Source organism: Mustela erminea, chromosome 16, assembly GCF_009829155.1.
Source record: "Mustela erminea isolate mMusErm1 chromosome 16, mMusErm1.Pri, whole genome shotgun sequence".
Lineage (NCBI taxonomy): Eukaryota > Metazoa > Chordata > Mammalia > Carnivora > Mustelidae > Mustela > Mustela erminea.
Window position 1 is genome coordinate 32353480 of NC_045629.1, and position 20679 is coordinate 32374158.

At 38.9% G+C, this 20679-nt stretch overlaps 1 long non-coding RNA gene and 1 other non-coding gene across 4 annotated transcripts; both read right to left on the reverse strand.

Moving 5' to 3' along the window:
- Positions 1-2216: 2216 nt before the first annotated feature.
- LOC116575591 lies at positions 2217-2323 on the reverse strand. The gene has a single exon (XR_004279854.1). It is a non-coding gene; the product is annotated as a U6 spliceosomal RNA (small nuclear RNA).
- A 270-nt stretch (positions 2324-2593) lies between these two features.
- LOC116575508 lies at positions 2594-13129 on the reverse strand. 3 transcript variants are annotated; one of them, XR_004279807.1, is made up of 4 exons: positions 12806-13129; positions 10842-10934; positions 8623-8709; positions 2594-2646 (listed from the first exon to the last, which is right to left on the reverse strand). It is a non-coding gene; the product is annotated as an uncharacterized LOC116575508 (long non-coding RNA). The 3 variants fall into 3 exon arrangements; XR_004279806.1 differs by lacking the exon at positions 2594-2646 and adding an exon at positions 8027-8181; XR_004279805.1 differs by lacking the exon at positions 2594-2646 and having other exon boundaries at positions 8336-8709.
- Positions 13130-20679: the final 7550 nt, after the last annotated feature.

Here is a 20679-nt window from a genome sequence, read left to right on the forward strand (position 1 = left end):
TATCAGTACATGCTCTGGCACCATCTTAAATGCTTGAAAGGATTAACATGAAGAACGGGCTGGCAACTTGCTTAACTCATTTAAAAGACAGCAAGTGCTATAGGGAAAAAAACCACAAAAATGAACGTTAACTGGTTTTTAAAGTTAAATTTATGCTGAGCTATTAGAAATTAGTTGAGCTAATTCTTCAATAGAGAAGGGCCATCCATCTTCATGTGGCTAAGTTCAGAGAGAAAAGTTGAGTTATATTGATTTTTGCAATAGTTGTGTGTAGAGGAGGCTTATTTTACTTTGTTTTGAGAACCTTTTCCACAGACTCATCATGAGAACTCAGAATTAAAATCCAGTCTTTCCATTACACATAGATGAAAAAAAATCACAAAATCTCTGTTATCAATTAGATTTGGGGTACATATGTTTCATTGTAAGCATCCTGGACCCAGAACCTTTCTAGACACTTTGGGTAAAACCTTCTCAGCTGGCTTACTCATTGACTTTATATACAAAAATGCAAGAAATGTGACATTCTTTGCAGATGGGTTCAATTATCTCCTTTAAACTTGTTCTTTCCCACTGACTCTGTTCTAACAGGTGTTTTTGTCTTTATTATTTATGAATGAGGTTATATGGCGTCATGGATATTGAGTCTCTCTCTCCCTCTCTCTGGAGCTTGAATTATTGCCTAATAGGGAATTATGAAATCATATGGATTGTTTCAGGTCTCAGAGATGTTTCTCCCTGAGCTCACTTGCTTCTTCCTCCATCTGTGCCTTACACAAAAGAAGAAACAGCCCAGAGGATTTCAGACTTAAACTGTCTCTCTGAAACATTCCTATGGCAGTCTCTTCAAGTTGGAAAAAATATGAATCTTTTAACTGGAGTTTGCCCTCACTGATAAACAGAGGATTCTTCGTTTTTCCTTTGTGGGGGTTGCTGCTCAGATAAATCTTTCTTTGTTGCATTGGTTTTAATGACTAATTTTTGTTTGAATCTTTTTCTCTCTAAAAAGCAATCAATGCATAGGATAAAAACTTCAAGCACTATATAGTTTGTTCCCTTCTACTCCCTGAGATTCAGTCCTTTAGCTCATTCCCTGAGAAGAATGTGTCTAAATCTTCCTATTACATGGAGAAAAAATTCCATTTCTCTGGAGTGCCTGAGTGACTCAGCTGGCTAAGCATCCGACTCTTGATATCAGCTCAAGTATTGACCTCAGTGTCCTGAGTACAAGCCCTGCGTTGGGCTCCATGCTGGGCATGGAGCCTACTTAAAAAACAACTCTCATGATCTCTACCCTATCTCTTTTATTTGTTTTTTCTTTCTGCTCCAGGCACACACCCTCTTCTCCAGCCATACCCACTATCTAATTTCTTTCTTTTTAAAAATATATCAGGTATCTTTGACATATAAAAATTAAAAATAATTCAGGTGTACAACTTGATTTTTTTAAAAGGAAGTTCTACATTCAACATGAGGCTTGAACTCACAACCCTAAGCAAGAGTCCCATGATCTACCAGCTGAGCCAGCCAGATGTCTCTCAGTGCCTTGATATCAAGTATGCATTGTGAAAAGATCACCACAATCAAGCTAAATAACCTATCCATCACCTCTACATAGTAACCATTTTTTGCGCAGGGGGAGGGGGTGTGATTTAATTCAAGATCTACCTTCTTAGCAAATTTCAAGTGTATTATATAGTATTGTTAACTATGGTCACTATGCTATATGTTGTATCTCCAGTACTCTTTCATCTTGCATAACTGAAACTTTGTACCCTCTGACCAATACCTCCTCATTTCTTTCACTCCTGGCAACAGCCATTCTACTGTCTGCTTCCCTGAATTTGACTACGTTAGACTGCACATAGAAGTGAGATCATGCAGTGCTTCTGTTTCTGTGCTGGCTTATTTTACTTAGCACAATGCTCTCCAACTTCTGGATTGAGTCCTGGGTCATTGCTTCTGGGTACTCTGCCCCTTGGGTCTTTGCTCTGGTGGTCGCCTCTGGAGGGAAGCCCTTCATTCTCCTGCAAAGTTTGCTTAGCCTTCCAGGCCCTGCTCAGGTTTTCATTACCACTTCCTTGTATTTGCCTCACCTATCAGTCTCCACCACTAAACTGTAAGATCTAAGAAGGAGGAAGTTGAGAAACCCAGGCTCAGCTCAGCCATCAATAGCTGTGTGTAGCAGGGAAAAATGGTAAGCCTCTCAGTGCCTCCATTTTCTCAACTGCTACATTTTTGGGGGAGTCATCTTTGTGCAAGGGCCATGCTAATCTTCACTGTATCATCCCAGTGTTAGTATATGTGCTACTGAATGGAGCACTGATTGACTACATTTTTTTTTAATTTTTTAAAAAGATTTTTATTTATTTATTTGACAGAGATCACAAGTAGGCGGAGAAGCAGGCAGAGAGAGAGAGAGGAGGAAGCAGGCTCCCCACCGAGCATAGAGCCTGATGTGGGGCTCGATGCCAGGACACTGGGATCATGATCTGAGCTGAAGGCAGAGGCTTTAACCCACTGAGCCACCCAGGCACCCCTTCACTACATTTTTAAAAACAAGCAGCCACATGTTAAAAGACGAGAAGAAAGAGTAAATCTTTCTGACTCTGTGTTCTTAAAGTAGGGAGACAGATCTCTCTTCCTCTGTAAATGAAAGGAAATATTTCAAGTAAATATGATGATTGTCCCCTAAGAAATGTAAGTTTAGTAGAAAAATAATGTTTATTGAAATATATTAACACTGGGAACTATAGATCTAAGTGATTAATATGAAATCCCAAGTTTCGTGGGCTATTTAGTTAATGGACTAAGACCTTCCATTCAAGCAGATGACTTGTAAGTTGGTTGAATTCATGAACTTTTATTGGTAGTCTTTCAAGTTCAGTAAAATCCTTTAAAATTTCTTAAATAAAATCCTTAAAAATATTGTTTATAACATGAGCTATGTTTCATGCCCTCTTAAGGAGAGATTATGAGGAGCTTGTGACCTTATTTGAACAGTTAAAATACTCAGTATATAATCATCAAGATGCCTTTCTAGGAAAGAATTTCACTTAAATCCAGTTAAATTAGACTTTAAAATTCATAAGAGGATAGAATTATTATCCGGATAAATCTATTATGCAGAGTGTGGTGGCAAGAATTAAATAAAGCCCAAGAGAATAATATTTTAATGGAAAATTTTCCTTCAAGAACTGGAAATAAAAATAGGAATAATTTAACCTTTCAGGTCATGGAAGTGAGTTTATAAAATTCTCAGGCCACAAATATTAAGGTAATTCACAGAACAAGATAAAATTAAAAGAATCACTAAAGTTTTTATACAAATAATTTTGAAACCCTAAATAAATTCTGAAAAATATACCACAATTCATCAAAAAGATTAAAAAAAATTAGCAGACAGATTTCCAATGAAGAAATAGAAAACATACAAAGTTGCTTCTGTTCCTTCAAATGTTTTCCCAGGGGAATTCCACAAAACCTTTAGAGAGCATGTAATTCAATGTTATTTAAATGGTGTTAGATCATAGGCGAAAAAAGTCCCTAAGTACATTTTATGAAACAAATATAATATTCAATATTATAAACTGTTAAGTCATCATTTGATAGATTCAAGGGGAAACAGCATATGATTATCATTAACAATCCCCCCCCAAAAACACTGAGCTGGCAGCATATTTTATGGGAAAACTCAAGAAGCATTCCATTGACATCAGGAAAAATTAAATAATGCTCACTGTCGCCTTACAGTGGGCTAAAACATCAACCACTGAGCTTTTAAGAAAGTAAAAAGAAATGAGAGGTTTTGACATTAAAAGGCATTGAAAGGCAGAGAGAAAGAGTGAGTGGGAGCAGTGGTAGGGGCAGAGGGAGAAGCAGACTCCTTGCTGAGCAGGGAGACAGACTCAGGGCTTCACCAGGACCCTGGGATCATGACCTGAGCTGAAGGCAGATGTTTAACTGGTTGAGCACCCCAGGTGCCCCTATCCGGTTCATTTTGAAAAATGAACATACCTCAAGCATATATTAAGACAAATTATTCCAAATGAATAGTGTTTAAATGTAAAAAATAAAACGATAAAAATACAATATAAAAACTTGAGTAAACTCCTATAAAGAAGGGAGATCTAATTACAGACTCAAATCCATAAACCATAAAACAAGAATATAAAATCCAGCCACATTAAAAAATAACTTCTGCATGAGGTAAAATATTATAAACAAATATTAAAGACAAGTGATAAACTGGGAAAAATTACTTGTAACTCACATTACAAAGGAAAGGCTCACCTTCCTTTTACATAAAAACATCCTTGAAATAAATAAGAAAAAATATGAAAAAAAAATAGACCAGGGAGGGGATGGACAGTTCAAAATAGGCAATATAAACAACATTTAGATTTGTGAAAAGATACTCATCAGCACACATAATAAGAAAAATGCTAATTCAAACATTGCCACATTTGTAGTTTCAAAACATGGCCCCAGAATTATTGAGCATTCCTCCCATGAACAGGTGCACATTCCTTTGAATCTGATGTCTGTAATTTTCTGACCTACAGACTCTAGCCCATATGAGAAACAGAGCAGACTGTGTAACAGAAGTGTTACTGTGATAATATGGTGGTTTGTACTATCTGTCTGTTTCTCAGAGAACCCAACCACCATATTCTGAGGAAGGACAAGCTCCCCAGCAGACAGGAAGCAACAGCTAGCACCAAACTGCCAGTGAGTATGCCAATGTGGAGAGAGACTCTTCAGCTTTAGGTGAGCTGTCCTAGATAACACTGCATGGAGAAGACACGAGTTGTCTTCATTAAGTTCTGCCGAGATTAAAGATTTGTGAGCAGATTAAATGATTGTTTCATTTTAAGCCATTAAGGACTAATTCAGGATGGTCTTTTGAAATTGGTAAGGAAGAAGTAAAACTTCCACTATTTGAAGATAACATGATACTATATATAGTAAACCCTAAAGGCTCCACCAGAAAACTACTAGAACTGAATTTAAGAACTTACTAGAACTTACTGAATGAATTCAGTAAGGTCACAGGATACAAAATCAATATACAGAAATATGTTGCACTTTATATATGAACAATGGAGTAGCACAAAGATAAATTAAGAAAACAATACCATTTCTAATTTTGCCAAAAATAATAAAATGCTTAGGAATAAACGTAACCGAGGAGATGAAAGACTTGTACTATGAAACACCAAAACTCTAAAATTATATTGACGAAAGAAATTGAAGATGACACAAACAAATGGAAAGATATCCCCTGCTCATGGATTGTAAGAACAAATATAGTTAAAATGTCCATACTACCCAAGGCAATCTACAAATTCAACACAATCCCTATCAAAATACCAGGAGCATTTTTCACAGAACTAAAAGAAATAATGCTATAACTTGTGTGGAAACACAAAAGACCTCCAAATAGCCACAGCAATCTCAAAAAAGAAGAAGAAAACTAGAAATATGATAATCCCAGATTCCAACATATACTATAAAGCTATAGTAATCAAGAGTATGCTACTGGCCCCAAAATAGAAACATAGTTCAATGGAAAAGAATAGAGATCCCAGAAATAAACCCATGATTATATGGTCAATTAATCTTTGACAAAATAGGCAGGAATATGCAATGGGAAAAAGACGGTCTCTTCAGCAAATGGTGTCAATATCAATATGTCAGTAGATAATATCTATAATATCAATAGAGTCAGATGTCAATAGATAATATCAAAAATTGGAAAATCTAGAACTGACTGCATAAGGCTATTATTTAGAGATAATAGCATTTAGAGAAGTAACTACTACAAGAAATAGGAAAATAATTAAAGGATGATTGTCTGTGGAGACAGGAGAGAGGACAGAAAAGATTAGTGAAGGATCCTCTGTTTTAGATTTCAGTATTTAGGTAGCTCAGTTGATAAAAGGGTCACAATCAGGAAGGAAATTCTCCGGATTTCACTTCAGGAGGCTGAAAGTCTTTCTTGAGGCTTAACGGTGAGAATTACCGCCTCCACCCTGATCGGCAGCTGGGTACTTCCAATCACCTGGTGCAATCAGTCTTCTCTGTGCAGCTGTGAAAGGCAGTCTGAGGAACGCTGTGTATGCTGGCTTCCTGGGTCATAAACTGCTGAGTAACTTCCTTCACTGCTAAATTTTTTAATTCTTCTCTCTTTCTTTCCCTGATATCCCTCTCTCCAGGTTCTTGTTCTGTTATCTCTTTATAACTCCCAATTTATAAACCTGAAACTCACCAGTGATTTTTCTTGTGAAAGAGTTCTATGTGTTTCTGAAGGAAAACACTGGAACAATTTGGATTGAATTCTTGGAATTCTTGGAATCTGGTATTGATTCTTGGAATCTCTTGCCCTAGTGTGTAGTGGAATATTTGGCAAAGTCCAGGGGTATCTCCAGAACAGCAAAGTTCTTCAGAGTGGGTTTTATCTTCTGAAAGGAGACACTAAGTGATGTCCCTACATGATGGACATTCTGGAATGATGATAGTGGACCAGAGACATCCGAGACTCGTATGTTCTATCCAGCTATGTGGGTCCACTGTTTGGATCTACAAGTATCAGCCATCAGCCTGACATATCATGCTGTTCAAGGGGGGAAAGACATAAACTTATTTTGCAGAACATTGTGGCAGTTTTAGTGTGACCAATCATCTTGGTGTTCCTGGGACCATAATAGTTTTAATGCTGAGAACCCTACATTCCAGGAGGCCTCTCAGTCCCCCAAACACTGGGGTAGTGGATCACATTATGGTTAAGGGGTCTAGGGTAAAGCCAACTGCCTTGAATAAAATTCCGAGCTCCATCACTTACTAGCTGTGTGACTTTGTCAAAATCACTTACTCCCACTTTTTCTTAATTGCCTTATATGAAAATGGGGATAACATTAGTACCTAATTGCTGGGATTGTAATAGTAAATAACTTAAGACATGTAAAGAACTCAAAATGGTGCCGGGCCTGTGGCAAGCATTCAGTAAATATCACCTAGTAGCACTCAATAGATATTTTTTTAATTTTTTTATTTTTTTAACTCTTTATAAAAGATTTTATTTATTTATTTATCAGAGAGAGAGAAGAGAGCACAAGCAGGGGGAGCAGCAGGCAGAGGGAGGGGGAGAAGCAGACTCCCCACTGAGCCAGGAGCCCAATGCAAGACTCAGTCCCAGGACCCTGAGATCATGACCTGAGCCAAGGCAGATCCTTAACCAACCGAGCCACTCAGGTGTCCCTAAATATTTTTTAATAATAAAACCAGTAATAATATTACTATTTTTCAAGTAGAAAGATGCTTTATTGTAAGACAAAGGGAAAAGAGTTGTGTAAATAATGTTTTTTTTTGGAGGCTGATAAGGCCAAATGGGACCAATGGGTGTTTTGAAGTATCTGCTCAAAGTCAAGTATTTTCATGATTACTGTTACAACGTTCACAGAAAGAGCTATCAGGAAAAGTAGTACCCTTTACTCATTTGAGCTGTAGACAAAACTTTCATCAATAGATGATATTAAAACTGCAAAAATAAAAATGACTTTCATATCTGATCTTAAGTTGTGAGGGCATGTTCCTGTTGTTGAAATTGGAGTGGACATCAGGTATTTGCTGTTGTCAGGAGAGGTAATAAAATATGGAATGCAGTGACATTGGGCTGGGTATCTTTGAGTTTGAATTTTCTCATATTTATCTTTTGGATATAAGGTACATCTATAGCCTTCTTGAAATTGAGGATTTTTTTTTAAGATTTTATTTATTTATTTGACAGACAGAGATCACAAGTAGGCAGAGAGGCAGGCAGAGAGAGGGGGGAAACAGGCTCCCTGCTGAGCAGAGAGCCCAGTGTGGGGGTGTGGGGCTGGATCCCAGGACCCTGAGATCATGACCTGAGCCGAAGGCAGAGGTGTTAACCCACTGAGCCACTCAGGCGCCCCTGAAATTGAGGATTGTAAAAAAAAAAAAAAAAAGGTACTATAGGCACATGATTCTTTTTGTTGGGTGGATTTGTTTCTTTAATATTCAATATCTGAACATCCTTCCTTTCTTTTGTGTGTTCTCTATTCAACATCTGGACATCCTTCTCCTCTTTTGCTAATCCCCAGCATGGGGGCTTTGGTCCCACTCTTGATGTGAAGAAGCCAAACATTGTTTCCTCCTGCCCTGTTGTAGTGACAACGGCAGTTACCAAACCTTAGCCTACATGCATCAGGATCACAAAGAAAGCTTTTTTCCACAAGGAAATAGATTGCCAGGTCCTACCTCTTGGGTTTAAGAACTTGCATTTCTAGCAAGTACCCTGTGTTATTGATATTTTTCAGGTAGGGATTAAAGAAGATCACACTTAAAGAATCAGTGAGCTAGAATGTGAGCACATGACTTAGGTCAAACAAAGAGATGCATCTGGTTGGGACTTGAGACAATAATATAAGCACAAGGTCAGCTGTGAAATTTTCTGTGAGCAGAGCAGGCATATCAGGAATCCCACTCTGGCAACACCATGTGTTCAACAGCAGATATCAGAGTGGGTAAGAAGATAGTTCCTGGGAGTGACCTTGACTGTCCAGCCTTCCTTGATTCTTGCCTGTTTCCTAATTCTCTCACCTTTCTGTCAGTTCTGTGAGCTGTCCTGTCCTTTTAATGAATCATCCCTCTAGTAAGTTCACTGGTGCCAGTTACTGTTGGATGCATCTAGAAACAAGAAACGGGGACAGAAATAGCATGACTGTCAATGAGCAACAGGGTTTTGAACTCTTGTCTGTCAGGGCAAGTGATAATTGACTCTAACTGAATCAGTGCAGTGACCCAAGAATGTTCTGAGCACAACATGAGCTCAGAGGAGAGAATTGGACTTAGCACTAAGTGCTGGGTAATTGTGGGATGGAAAGTAAGAAAATATGTTTGGAGAGGGTGTTTAAGACAGGAAATAGCAGAACAACACTGAAGACGTAAGTAGGAACGAGGTATTGGAGAATTCTGCATGCCCTACAAGGTGCATTTAGGCATTATTTGGCAATATTTAATTGTGAACATTTTCCCAGACTTCTCTGATTGTATGAATTACTCTGGAGATTCTAGAGTTGGGACACATAATTCAAATGTTTTATGTTCTACCAAGAGAAAGATCAAGCATGCTCAAGAAATGTTTCCACAGACTATGAGAGTCATTCAAGAATTTTCGTATGGAAGTAACATGGCTTTCTAGACTATATTCTAACAGCATGAAGAGATAGCCTTGAGGAGTAGAAGATGGGAAACAGGCAGACCAATTAGGATGTGGTCCCAGTTATTGGGACAAGAAATGATTTTGATCTCCACAAATGTAGTCCTAAGAAGGAAAGGGATTCAAAACCTCTCAGAAAAAAAAAAAAAAAAAAAAAAAAAAAAACACACAACAAACAGGCTTCGTTGATGGGATAATACTCAGTTGATGATGGGATTCAGGGTGAGAGTGGGGAAGGAGTCTACCCGGACCACTCCCAGGACTTTGATTTAGGTCATGGATTGACATGTAAGTGTTGCCTTTTTTTTTTTTTTAAATGTTCAGTTAGTCAATATATAGTACATCATTAATTTTTGAGGTAGTGTTCAAAGATTATAAATGTTGCTATTTGAAATGCTGGAGGCAAAACTAAGGTGTAGGGCCGAGCAGGGGAGAAAGACAGGGTCCAAGAAAGGCACTGGTTTCTTTCTGGTAATAATAATGGTTTGTAGAAGGAGTGAGTGCTGGGATCCTAGAAATGTACGAATATGGTTGCATAGACTTGTGCCAGTGTGAGTGTGTGCACCTGCGTGTGCATGCTGGGGCAGACATTTCCTAATATGAGTTCACAACACAATTCAAAGTTTCTATATGTGTCCTTTGTAGTAACACTGCAGTCAGGAAAAAGGAGCGAGATGTGGTCGTAGTGGAAACTTTAGATGTGGGAGAAGACACTGCTGTGTGTGCAGCCCAGAAGGGTGATGACGATGTTGCTAAAGTCCCCATGGAAAGACTATAGCCCGAGTGCTTGACCCCACCACAAGCTCTGTTGGCACTGTGGGGCTCCTATGTGATACAGTGTGACTCATCTGACTTTCAGTTCCTTGATCTGTTAAGAGGACTAATAAAGGAGCTAGTGATTCTGTTGTAACATATAATAAATTAGAATAAAAGAATTTACATGCACAATAAAGTAGAATATTCTTGTTGAGAAGGCTACAGGGTTGGCATATATAACATAAAAAAATAGTGCTCATCAGTATTGCCCTAGGTATTTAAGATCTATTTTCTAAACTTTGTTCTTCATTTCATGTTGTTTTATTCAAGCACTGATTTGGTTCTGATGCATGTTATTATATTATATTATTATTCCTTAAAAGTTCTAATTCAAGAGATTCAAACTTCCTTCTAAAATCCGTACCAGAGAAGTGAATAATTGGATGCTAGTCACTTAGTCTTCCTATGCCTTTTTCTATAAATAAGTAAATATTGAGGAAATAGCAAAAACAGTACAAACATACTTGTATGGGGCTATGTCTCCTTTGACCTTCATATTCTTTCACAGAAGATTTTATCCTTCAACACACAATAACAGGCACCCATACAGCTAAAATGTGTTAAACGATAAAATATGAATGCTGATTGTACATGGATTATACTTATTTAATGCTGACAAGATCCCTTTCAGGTTATTATCATGATGATTCCAGTTTCACAAATGAAGAAACCATGACTCGGTGAATTTAAGTCACTGGGACAAGGCTACACAGTTAACTACAATTTATAACCAGCTTTTAAATCCTCATCTGATTTCTACCAAGAGAAAGAAGAAAATAATAACCTGAGAAGATTTGCATGCGTATCTTCCTGGTAATCAGCTCGCCGCATAGCTAAGTATGTGCCCGTAAGGAATGCTCTTCATTCCAAATATTACCTAAAACATTAGAAAGAATTTTTTTTTTCTTAGAGCTAGAAAGGACTTGAAAAAAATGTTTTCCATCAGCTGCTATATATTTGCTACAAAGAGGAGTGCTGATACACACCCATTTCATATTACCATTAAATCTTAAGTCCCCTGCTTGGAATTGGGAAGAATTGCTCTGTTCGGACATTTCTGATCGTGAGAAAGCAGTGAGCTCATGGAGCATCCTCCACCTGCCTCCCTGGTCCAGATGCTTCTGTTCTCCCATACATTTCCAGCATCTTCCCTCACTCGACACACACCCGGCCTCCCGTGCTTCCAACACCCTTGCCGTCACCTCAACACACTTAAGGAAGGTTCACTCCTTTCAATCCATTCTACCTATTTCTGCCAATGTCTCCCCTTCCCCTGCTCCCAAATGTTAACTTGGTCATGTTATACTTCTTCTTGGAAGAAGCAATTTATTTCTGAGAATATAAACTCTTTAACATGACTGGATACTGATAGATTAACCTATCAACTGAGAAATATCTATGATTTTTCCATATCTTAGTTTCTCTTAAAACATTCCTATAAGGAAGATAGATGTCAGATGTCCCCCCAGTTGTAAATTGGAGAACAGAGGTGAATTGCTTTCCAAATGTGATGGAACCAAAGGCAAATTATATTTCTTAGTCTCTTGTTTTGCCTCAAAAAAGCCAGATTTTTTTAGTCATTTTTTAATCATTTTGACACATACAATAAATAACTCTCACATGTGCCACATACCCCCACATGCATACTTGTAACATGTCTAATTGGTGGCTTTTTATGAAGTGTCCCTTTTCTCTCCCATTCATGAAATTCTCTCAGAGCATGCATTGAGTGAGAGGTAGTGTCCAGGAAAAGAGGGCAAACTTTACAGATACATAGGTAGACATCTGTCTGGGTTCTGACACCTATAGTTGTAAGACTCTGACACAAATTATTTAACCTCCTCAAGGCTTAATTTTCTTATCTTAAAAATGAGGACAATAAAACATAGGTCTTAGGGATTTAATGAGAATGCAACAAAATGTTTATAAAGTTCTTAGCACATTTGACACATAATAAGTGTTCAATAAAGGGTAGACTTAAAATGGGGGTGTTCTAGTTTATTTAGAAATTTCTTGTCAGAGGCTTTGAACTCTACTGGAGGAATAATTTCCTCACAACACAACCTCCTCATAGACCACGACGTAGCCATGTGTGATGGGATCACTTTCTACACAATACATCATTAAGAGACTTAAGTGGATGGGGGTACCATCTGAGTCATATCATATAGACTGGCCTCCTCCAGACTCAGGCGAGCCCAGAAAAGAGGTGCAGAGTGCAGTAAAGATGTGGTGTAGCTCCTCTGCTGTATAGCACCCCACCCCCAGACTGCTAAAAACAGAAATGTGACGTCAACCTGGATGGTGAATCACTGCAGTGAGAGGTTCCTTTGAATAAAGCTTTTGATAAGAACATTCTCTTATATTAGGACTTCATTCTGGGGCTCATAGATATTATACAAGCATCTAAGAAATTCTTGCATTTGCTTGTGCACTTCCTGAAATGTCACAGATTCTGGAATTAGTAAGAACAATACTCAAAACTGTGAACCAACTTTTGGCATCATCTAGAGGCAGATTCAAGTCTCCACTGCTTCACTTACTAGCCATGTATCCTCGAGTGAATTATTTGACTTCTCTGAATCTCTTTCCATAGCTGTACATTGAGAATAATAATAGCACGAACTTCAAAGGCAGGGAGTTTGAGAATTCCATGAGGCAATAGATATAAAATGTTTAGTGCAGTACCTGGCATATTCAACAAACTCAAATTATATAAACCCTCATCTTTTTCCCATTTGAACTCACTTTTCTTATTTCCTATATGATCTCACTTGGAGACATTCTTATTTTTGTACCCACACTTATCCTCCATTTCGTCTCCATACCACACTCACTCTTTCTGATCGCTTGTGTTCAGAGAAGCTGTATCTACAGCAAAGAAAATTCAGCTGTGGGATGAAATGGAGTGGGAAGGATGACAGAGGACCTAGTGTTTGGATTTCTTGGATGAGACCTAACTGGGAGGTTAGTTGGGAAATGTAACCAACACAATTTGTTATGCTAGGAAGAGATCTGGCCAAATGGAAGGGACCACAGGGACCAGGACAGGGGAGGAAAAGCCATTCTGGCTGGTTCTCAATTCAGAGTTCTCACAGTGATCATCAGGAGCAAACACTGTGTTCTCACCGCGTTCTGAGAACCTTCTAGTATGTATGAGAGAAAGATTCTCTGAGTGCTGCTGCTTGAGCCTTCCTACCATGCCTGGGAATGTCAGCAGGCTATTTGGTATGATCTAAACCTGATTATAATTTGGCATGTATAAACCACCATCTGCCCACATGATTTATCTTAGACTTTGCAGTGATATGGATTTAATAATAACATTGGGATGTTTCTAGGTGAGACAGGAGGTAAGAGTAAATGACTTGTTTAAATTAAAGAACATATGTTATGAAGATTATGAGTACCAAGCAATTTATAATATATCTGGTATAGATAGGAAAATCCTATGGAAATTTTAATCCTCAATTACAGTGAATTCAGTATACCACTAAAAGGGCCTCACTCCTCCCTTTTTCTAAATTAATTAATGCTGTCCTCGTTTTCAATAGAACTGAGTGGCCGTATTTTGTTCAGCTTGCCTAACAAAGCAATTGCAGACCTAACCAGTGCCTAGAGGAATCCAGCCGGCTGCTGGAAAACTCTGTGATGTTGCAGGATATTGGACACAAAACCTGTGATTTCTGCGACCATCAGGAGAGTTGCCAAAAGATGTAACAGCAGATTGTGGCCAAAACGGCTACTCAGCACCATGCCTTTCTAGCCTCTCCTAACATATTCATCTTTTCCCTTCCACTGACATCCTCCCAAATGCCTCAGAAAAAGACACTCGCACACATACATTCACCTTAATATTTACTTACTATGTTTCTCTACCCCTTCTTCAGTCACCTCTTTTGCTTAAAAAAAAAAAAAAAAGTAAGCTTTAGGTACCAGATCCCTATAATATTAATTTTTTCTTCTGATATCTAAACTTATTAACAGATAACTATGTATGAATTAGTAGTTCAGGTAACTAGAAACTTCATATGTAAGAAGTTACTCTCTTGGGTTAATAAAGATTATATAAGGCAGAGAAATCGCCATGAAGCTGAAGAAATACTTGTTTCTTTAGAATGGTTGTCTATTATAATTCTCCCTAAGCCGTAAGGTGAAGGTGGGGATTGTGACTACTTTTCACCATTGTATTGTCAACATTTAAAATAGTGCCCAGTGCGGGACGCCTGGGTGGCTCAGTTGGTTAAGCAGCTGCCTTTGGCTCAGGTCATGATCCCAGGGTCCTGGGATCGAGTCCCACATCGGGCTCCTTGCTCGGCGGGGAGCCTGCTTCTCCCTCTGCCTCTGCCTGCCTCTTTGTCTGCCTGTGCTCGCTTGCTCTCTCTCCCTCTGTCTCTTACAAATAAATAAATAAAATCTTTAAAAAAAAAAGTTTAAAAAAAAAAAATAAAATAAAATAAAATAAAATAGTGCCCAGTGGGGCATCTGGGTGGTTCAGTGGGTTAAACCTCTGCCTTCGGCTCAGGTCATGATCCCAGGGTCCTGGGATTGAGCCCCACATTGGGCTCTCTGCTCAGCAGGGAGCCTGCTTCCTCCTCTCTCTGCCTGCTTCTCTGCCTACTTGTGATCTCTGTCTGTCCAATGAATAAATAAAATATTTTTTAAAAAATAAAAAATAAAAATAAAATAAAATAGTGCCCAGTGGGGACACCTGGGTGGCTTAGTAGGTTAAGCCTCTGCCTTTGGCTCAGGACATGATCTCAGGGTCCTGGGATTGAGCCCCGCATCGGGCTCTCTGCTCAGCAGGGAGCCTGCTTCCCTTCTTCTCTCTGCCTGCCTCTCTGCCTACTTGTGATCTCTGTCTGTCAAATAAATAAATAAAATATTTTTAAAAAATAGTGCCCACTAGATGGTGAGCACTCAATATATATTTGCAAATGGCTCATTTCAGGGAGCACCTGCTGCATGACAAGCATTGACTTAGGTCCCGAATAAGATGAAGCCTCAGTATTAAAGGTCTTCATGGCATATAATGAGCTGTGGGAATACAGATGAGGAACAATGGCCTCTGCTCTTGAGGTGGTAGTGGAAGACACAGGAAATAATATGAAAAGGATTTAAATTTTGAGCTGGACCTGGACGAGTAAGTAGGAGTCCCCTGGAGAAAGTGGGAGAGTGGAGAGAATACTCTAGGCAAAGAGAATGCTTGATAATGCATTTGGGAACCATATGTGAAAAGTGTGGTTAGAGGACAGGCTCTATGTGAATAAAGCTTTGAATGGTGACCAGAATTTGAATTTCATCCAGTAGAGGGAGCCATTTAGGATTTTTGTCAGAGAATCATAATTCTGGACTCAATGTGAGTGAATGGATGAACAATGGAGAAGCTGGAACAACGCCGCCTTGTTTGGTAGATATTTCAAATGTGTTTGAGGGAGGAGAGGAGGGCCTGAATGAGAAGCCAGTTGATAGGTTTGGTTGGACAGGATAGTTACAGGTCATGATGTGGAGCTAGGATTAACAAAATTCAGCTACTAATTGAAGCACAAAAATAAAATAACTCTCTCACTTAAAAGTTTCTCTGTGGAGGGGCAGCTGGGTGGCTCAGTCGTTAAGCATCTGCCTTCAGCTCAGGTCATGATCCCACGGTCCTGGGATCGAGCCCCACATCGGGAATTCCTGCTCAGCAGGAAGCCTGCTTCTCCCTCTCCCACTCCCCCTGCTTATGTCCCCTCTCTCACTGTCTCTCTCTGTCAAATGAATAAATAAAACTCTTAAAAAAAAAAAAAGTTTCTCTATGGAGTGATGTGCATAGTCAAGGGACATTTATCAAGACAGCAAATGGAAAAGTAGAAACAGTTGGGAAAATGAGTACAGTTTAGGTTTATTGATGGTGCCAGCTTTGAGAGTTTCATGATGACGAACAATAAGCAATTGGAATGTGGGTCAGATCTCAGAAGAAATGTCATGTAACAGACAAAGTCAAGAGTGATTGGCTTTAGGGATGCCTGGGTAGCTCAGTCCACTAAGCATCTGCCTTTGACTCAGGGTCCTAGGGTCCAGCCCTGTGTTATTGGACTTCCGGCTCAGTGGGGAGCCTCCTCTTCCCTCTCCTTCTGCCCCCTGCCCTCCCCACTTTTTATCTCTCTTGTGCATGTGTTCGCTCGCGCTCGCTCTCTAATAAATAAATAAATAAATAAAATCTTAAAAAAAAAAAAAAGATTTGCTCTAGAGGTGACAGTTGAACTCTTTGATGAGGTCACCAAGGTAGAATTAGCAGATAAATAGGCAAGGAGACTAAAGATGAAATCTTGGGAGAATGTCTCCATTTAAGAGTTAATAGAGAAAGGAAAATGAGTGAAAGAATAAAGAAGAAACTGTCAGGAAAACAAAACAACAAAAAAAAACAATAGTACACAGTAATGGAAACAGGAAATTTCAAAAAAAGAGGGAAAATCAAGTGTCAAATGTTGAAGAAGCCTGAAGACTTAATAGCACGAGTCTGGTAATTAGAAAGTTTTAAATGGGTAACTTTGGAAACTATAGTTAATTGGTGACTGCGGAATTCAAATTAATGGGAGTTAAGAAACAGCTATGAGGTGAGGAATGAAGGTGTTGAGTGTTTTGACTATTCAATGAAAATTTTAGTAATGGAAGGAAAGAAAGATCTGTCAAAAGCCCAATAAGGTAGCCATGTCTGAGAAGGTTTTATTAAGACTACAGAGAAAATTAGCTAGGAAACCTAATTGTCAGAGAGGAAAAATTTGAAGATTCCCGAGAGGAAACATCATTCGGGGAACCATCCAGAGGAAAGAAATAAGGAAGTGGAGTCTATTGCTTGGGCCTTCAAATGATTCAATTCATTCTCTCACTGTTTTTAGATGATGGAAATTGTGAATTCTCTGAGGTCCAGAAATAGTAAAACTTTTCTAGGGAATACTCATTAGGTTACAATTATAAAAGAACCATGCCATTTTAAGGATTTGGAGGTGGGGGGCTGTGGCTGAAATTTCAGAATACATGGGAATGCACTCAGTCTATCTTGACCTGAGAAGCTGGTGGCCAGGACTTGAGTGAGCACCTCTGCTCTGACTAGCTTTCCTTAGCCTTCCCTGTGGCCACTCCACTTCTTAGACTAAGGAAAATAGTTATTTATAATACAGCCCGTTCAATTGGGATCTGCAGTAGAATAAAGCTAATTCTTGGCTAGTGTAGTTGCCAAAAAAAAAAAAGCCATGTATAATGGGCATAGGGCGGACTGAAAGATTAAAAAAATCCTGAACATGTTTCTTCTGGGTCTGTGAATAGAGCTTGGCATGGTAATACTGGAGAACAAATGAAAGCTGTGTTTCAAAAATTAATCACTGGACCAAGAAATGCATTCGTCTGGCTTGCAGGTAATGTTGAAATACATGGCATTTTCCCTTCCAACACTCTTCCTAGGAGAAATGAACAAAGAGAGGGTGCTGATATTTGCATTCAGTTAATGTGTTTGGCTGTAGGGAGCTCATGAACTCAAAGACACTAATAGCTTTAGCAACAACCAGATAAAGAATGGGTTTGGACAGTTATCTGATGGGCTTCCCACTGGATTAGACTTTGTTTTTCAGAGCAACTGCTGCATTCTCATGGAATATATTTCGTGATGCTTCTCTAAGTGAAGCTCTTTGTAGAAATAATCACTTTCAGTAATTAAAATACCTGATGAATATCAAAACCATCAGGGCAGCAACTTGTACAAACAAAACAGGGAGGTCTAAGAAGGTAGAAGTTTTTCTACTTATAAGCCAAAGGGAAAGTTTCAGATGTATCAGAATTAAACCCCTGGCTGTTTGAACAAGCTCGATGTTGCCTAGGTTGCTAAGTAAATAATGTCCTGAAGGAGAAAAGGAAGGAATGAGTGCCTTGCTAAGAAAAGTATTTTGAATCTGTTTAAAAAAAAAAAAAAAAAAAAAAAGGTGGCCAGCATTTCTGAAGGTAAGCAGAGGGGGAAAATCGGTAAGTAGAAAATCAATAATACAGGGTTCTTGGTGTTATGTTTTTTTGGTTTTCTTTCTTTTTTTTTTTTTTTTTTAGTTTACATTATACAGGGCTGCTAACTTCAGACTCCATGAGGTATGGCTTGTGAGTTACAGCAGGGTGGGCCACACAAATTTGCACCTGAAATTAGACCCTCATCTTTAAAGATGAACAGAGCTGTTCAGAAAGAACTAAAGATCTAAGCTAAAAGGCAATGCCAGGTATCAAAGCAATAAGAGCGCCCAGATATCTGAGGGTTGTGTCCTCTTTATCTTTATGTCCCTAGAATATTGTATAATTTTCAGTCAATATAGAAGTCACTGAAAAATGATTTGTTGGCTGAATGAAGACCAGGTAACAATGATGCTATAAACAAGAATGCTATGATGTAATGATGGGGAAGTCCAGGAAAAGAAGTGCTCAGAAATTTAGGCAGATGGTATTAGGGAAAAGTCTGTTAGGAGACAATGGAAAACAAACCTAGGTAAGGGCTCAGAGTTAGGACCTAAGTCCTATGAAAACAGGACTAGTCCTAGAGGTGCTGATATTAAAAAGTTGCCCAAGCTGCCAAAACAAGATCCAGGTCTAGGCAATAACGCAAAACACCTACATAACTAAATTGTAAATTCATTCAATAATTGATTATTGAGTTACTTTTTCTGTGACATGTATACTACTAGGTCCTAGGAATAAAGCAAAAAGAGGCAAAGATTCCTATTTTCATGTAGCTAAAAAGATGAATAAAAATAGGCAAGAAAAGTATATAGTATGCTAGCTGATGTTAAACACTTTAAAGAAAAATAAAGCAAAAAGTGTGGATAGTAAGCATTGGAAGGATTGTGATTTTAAATAGGGTGGTTGGGGAAGGCTTAGATAAAGTGGCATTTGGATAAAGACAAAGAAAATAAATGTTAATGGAGTGATTCACCTCAAATCTGAAAGACGAGTAGCCCAGGGGAAGGAGACAGAAGGAATAGCAGGTGTAAAGGCTCTGAGACTCAGAGGCTGGAGTGGATCCGGAATTTTCTAGAAAGCAGGGAGGCTTGTGTGGCTTGAGGGAAGCAATCAAGTGGGAAAGTAGTTGGTGATGAGTTCAGAGAGGCAAAGGGAGGGCCAGATGAGGGCACACCATGTAGGACTTTGTGGAATTGGACTAGATGTGCTGAAATCATGCATCCCCAAGATCAGAACTGTTCCTCAAGACCATGGTCAAGTTGAGTCTACTGAGATCCTCAAATGAAAAGCACTTCTATGAGGTGTGAACAGGGATGAAACAGGTGGGTCCCAACAACTAATTTTCAGGGGGAAAAATGCACTAGAAGCAATATATGTCATCAACAATCTCCTCTTCTGGGGACCTCTCCTGTTGTCCTCTGACCAGTCCCCAAAGGAAACATTTTTTGTCTTCTTTCTGTAGAAAATTAAAGAATTATCCTTACTGACTTAATATCAAGCAAGGGTCATTTAAGTTTGGGCAGACTATTGATCTGGTTATCCTTAGGTAGTTCCCTATTGGCAGCTAGCAGTTACTGATGTCTAAGCAAAGCTCCCCTTTTTAGAGTCTTTCCCGCTTTGTGTATGTAAGTATAGGCAGTTTATTATACACATATTTATAGTTAATTGTTTCTTGAAATTAAATTCCTAGTATAATTTAACCTTTAAATAAACGTAATAAAAGCAAAATGAAGTCTAAATTTAAGAAACTTAAGTGATTTCCTAATTTCCAACTCTGTGTCGTCCACCTCTCACTATTATCCATTGACTAAATCAGTTGCCAGGCAAGACCTGACCTCTGCCTGCTGGAAAAGGGACGAAGGGAGCTTACAAAACTGGATGCCCATTGGAGGTATTTTTAGACCAATTTCTACTTGCTGGGCTGGTTCATTTTTAACTATTTCAAAATCCTGAGCACCCTTGCTTCCATCTGAAACACATTTCTGTTTCTTTACATAAATGATAAACAGCGAGGGAGTGGTATAGATGGTACAAATTGTTTTGTTCCTGACCCCTCTCCCCCACCCCCAGAAAACAATACCTTTTGAGCTAGGAAGGACTCAGAACTCTCTAGGAATTAAGTTGTATCCTATTTCATATTCATCATAAGCCAAATTCGGGCTTCCATGAGGCTAAAGCTAGTTGTTCAGCCGCTGCTTAGCGCAGCTAGTTTATCAAACCGGGTATTGTGCAGTCTAAATAGAAACAAAAAGCTTTTTTATTTGGGCAGTTCTCATGGGAGCTCATTGAATTTATTGTGATATTTCTCTTTATACAGAGAGGGACCAGCTTAGTATCTGATAATAGATCAGCACATTTATAAATGCTGAATGCTGAGCTGTGGGCCACATGAGAGTGGATACAGAATTTGTAATTATTTGGCTTTATTAGCCTGCTGCAAGGATGGAGACGGAGTAATGAGGCTTTGATCTCTTCCCCAGGGGCCTGGAATAGCTGTGACAGGCAAAGGTAGGCCAGTCCCTGGGGGTGCCAGCCAGAGAAGCAGTTGCTAAGGGGCTGTGAGGGCAGGTGTTAGCACTAAATGTGTGGATTCAGAATGGAAGACAGAGCATGGAGGACACAGGTCCCCTAGTGGATTTATCTGCACT